The sequence below is a fragment of the Mesocricetus auratus genome, unplaced genomic scaffold (assembly GCF_017639785.1).
Source record: "Mesocricetus auratus isolate SY011 unplaced genomic scaffold, BCM_Maur_2.0 Super-Scaffold_100011, whole genome shotgun sequence".
Taxonomy (NCBI): Eukaryota; Metazoa; Chordata; class Mammalia; order Rodentia; family Cricetidae; genus Mesocricetus; species Mesocricetus auratus.
Window position 1 is genome coordinate 63,442,248 of NW_024429195.1, and position 3,760 is coordinate 63,446,007.

The 3,760-nt window shown below is 42.1% G+C and overlaps 1 non-coding gene across 1 annotated transcript; it reads left to right on the top strand.

The window, feature by feature from the left end:
• Positions 1 to 297: 297 nt before the first annotated feature.
• LOC121143419 lies at positions 298 to 404 on the top strand. Its single transcript, XR_005880608.1, has one exon. It is a non-coding gene; the product is annotated as a U6 spliceosomal RNA (small nuclear RNA).
• Positions 405 to 3,760: the final 3,356 nt, after the last annotated feature.

The window sequence follows — 3,760 nt, forward strand, 5'->3', positions numbered from 1 at the left end:
ACTAGCAACCACAAACAATTGATGATGCTCTTGTGTCCTATCTCCAAATAAATACAGCTCAAGATTTTTCAATAAGATTGAACTGTTTTGGAGATGAGTAGGACATTTGTCTTTGTTTTTGTTGCAAACCATTAATATGTCTCATTAAAATGAAGGAAAAGGAAGTGGTGGCTCATGCCTTCAATCCTAGCAGAGGCAATCAGATCTCTGAGTTCAAGGCAAGCCTGGTCTACAGTGCAAGTTCCAGAACAGGCTCCAAAGCTACAGAGAAACCCTGTCTCAAAAGAACAAAACAAAGTGCTCGCTTCGGCAGCACATATACTAAAATTGGAACGATACAGAGAACATTAGCATGGCCCCTGCGCAAGGATGACACGCAAAAGAACAAAAACAAAAACAGCAAAAAAAAAGAACAAAAACAAAAACAGTAAAGTCTAATATAAACTCTTGCTGTTCTTCTCATGCTGTTTGTTTGATGAGCCATGTATGTCTAGTTTGTTTGATATAAAATAGTACTAAAGCTCACTAAAACAGTACTTGCCGTGGGGAGGGGCCCTCCACATACCAATTTGGATATGCTGAATTTAGCAAACTGTTTAGGTATTCAAATAGACTAGTCAGTAAGGATCATAGCACACAAATAATAATTGCTTGCTAATTTAAAAATTATTAACATGGACATAGAAATTGAAACTAGTCTGTGATAATCGCTCATCATAAAAAAGTATGAGAAAGAAGAATGAGAAAACAAGTCTTGACTGCTGAAGAACCTGCCAGGAAGACCCTACGGAGAAGGGTAAAGAACAAGGCTGAGAAACACATAGGAGCGAAGCACGAAGACCAGGGTGTGCCATTGCTAGGAAGACTGTTCCACGACCTGGGGCATGACCAACTGGTTGAAGCATCTGAGAGACCACAAAAAAAATCTGAAAAAAATTCATCACTGATTTTTTCTCATATTTTTAGAAGTAGTACACAGATAAAGTAGATGAGGAGTTAAGTATGAAATCAGCTGTTTCAAAAAGGAGATGGAATCATCCAGAAGAGACAGTGTGATGCACTCTATTGATTAAAAGTGAGTTTCAAGGATGAAACCAATATATCTTGAATTCTGATTTTGTTCCTTATTAGATGTGTAACGTTAGTCAGACTTCTTAACTTGGGTGTACCTATTTCATACCTACTAACTAGGGGAAAACAGGCTATGAAAGAAGAGATCTGCTATTAAGAATTCTTGCGTATAGAAATGTCAAAATATTAAGTAAATACTAGACACAATCATCACATAATCATGAAACAGCATGGTGGCAGCACTGGTTTGGGAGTTTACTAATCCAAGTAATAAGTGGAGATAACCAGAGAGGTTAATGATAATAAGGATCTTTAGTGTCCTTGCTACAGGAAGTAGATTTCTTTTCAAGCCATGAAGACTCATTCAGGAACTATTGGCGTACAGTCCTAAAAATCAGCATGTTTAAAATGGAGTGTGCCTGTCAATCCCACCTTCCCTCGCTTCCTTTCCAGGAAAGGGAATTTCCACCCACACCCCAAAACCATTCCATAGTTCTCCCGTGAAACATTAAATCTGGCTCATTCTGCTTGCTCCACATCTCTTAACTGCCGCTCCTTTCTAATCCAAGTGTCTAAATTCAGGGCATCCCAATGGCTCTTTCGTGTTCTTTGGCATCTGGCTATGAACCCCGCCTATCTACTGACATCCCAGTCCCTTTTAAGGAAGCCCAGTAGTGCTTTTAGTGTTGTAGTGTCTAAAAACATTGGTTTAATTATGACATTTGCATCCTTACATAATCATTGTGCTTTCTCCCACCGATTCCTCTCCTCTCCCATGACAGACAAGCTCCCTGCATTGTGCTTTGCGTCATACATTGCGCGTGTGCACATGCGTCTGTCTAGACTATGCAGAGGGAATGATGCTATGCTGCATCCTTCTCACCTCTCCTATCCACTTGTCTTGTTCCTCCTTCTTCCATGCCTTTAGAGTCTTCAGATCCTTTTGTTCCTCAACAAAGTTCCTCTTCCACATTCGTGTCATACAGATGAGCAAATGGACCGATGGATAGATGATAGACACACAACAGATGTTTTAAATCTAGAGTCCTCATATGAGAAGAATTTGTGAAGGCCTTAAGTGTGACATTCAAATCCCCAACTGCGCTTACCCTGGCTACTTCATCAGCAGAATCTTTTGCTGCACTCTATCTAACGAGATTTTTCAAATTACCCAGAAAATTTTAATCGTTGTTACCGCCATCTGGATTTTGTTCTCTGATTCCTGTTCCAAAAACGCCTGACTTCCCTTTCTCTTGCTGTCAACGCTTTCCTACGCTGTCCTCGGTATTTATTATCCTTCCTCCACATGGATCACTTTGTTTTTATTATGTCTCCACAATACTCTGTGCGGTGCACTTTAGTGCACTTAATTTAAAAACCTTCGTGTTCGTCCTGGAAGGGCATAAATATGGGATGTTATCTGTTCTGTCCTCTGGCTGGCAGGGAAGGCATTCAGCATATGCTCATGAGAAAGGAAGAGCATGAGCATACTTGAACCTCTGTGGAAATGAAAACTCAGTCCATCCTCCGAAAGAAGAATGTCAGGTAGATTACTTCATGACATATTATGTGGCTTTCCATTCTACATGCATTTTACTGCCCCCTCAAGCCTTCTTACTGGCTATAGGAAAGGTAGCATGCTCTTTGTCAGAAACTGTAATGTTCTGTCAGCAATTAGAAACAGAAACACAAATGCAAGCCACTGGTTTCCCTCATGATACCTAAGCAACGGCTACAAGTCCTAAGCTAATAGAGACATCGCCAGCACGAAGACTTCCTGGCACCCTCGCATAGCTCCCAAGACAATGAGAAATGGGCAGCTAGGCTTTGTTCCATTGAGATAAAGGAAAGTGGCCCTGTCACATATGTCTGGTCCCAAGTACTCCAGCAGACAGGAGGCAGAGAAGGCTGCCATAGCTTTTAACAGAGCTGAGGAGTCAATTAGTCACGAATTAGCTGAGGAGACATTGATGCTGCTGGGCTTGCAGAAGTATTGTAACGACATTTAATAACACTGTTAGCAGAAATGTGTCTCACTAATCATCTCTGTTTAGATATAACTGATGGCTTATTTAATCAAGAGTGGGAAAGGACACCTCTGCTCTAGCCGAACTGTTCTCAAGTGGGTGACTGATGGAGAAATTGGGACTGTACATAATCACCCAGGTTTTCCAACCACTTGTACTTCTGTATATAAGTTGCCAGAAGGGCTTCTCTGGCTATGGGCTCTGCAACCCTATACAGTTTCTTGGGGGAAAGAGCTGAGAGAAAATTTCTGTATGCCAGTGTAGACTGGTAAATGGAAGGGGGATCTCTCCTCCAGCATGACTGTGTTTTGGTTTCTGCACCTTGAGGGTTTGTTTTGCTTGGTTTTTCTCCAGTGCACTCCAGAGGAGGTAGGGAAATCAGCGTAAATTCCTCCTTTGGGCTTGCTTTGTCCCAGTGCTGCAGGCAGAGCATGAAGAGATGCTTGCTTGTTTCCTCTGTGTGAAACAGTCTCTTCCGACTCTACTTAATACCTTCACGGTCTCCAGGCTAATGGACCTGGCGTCCTAGGCAATGCTCGTCCTGGTGTTCTGCTCTCACGCCATCCCCTACACTAGAGGAGTAAGAACGCCAAACTACCACATTCCGTGGTAGTTTGGGAGGTAGATTGGTCCTTGCCAGCCTATGCTAACAGGTATCCACT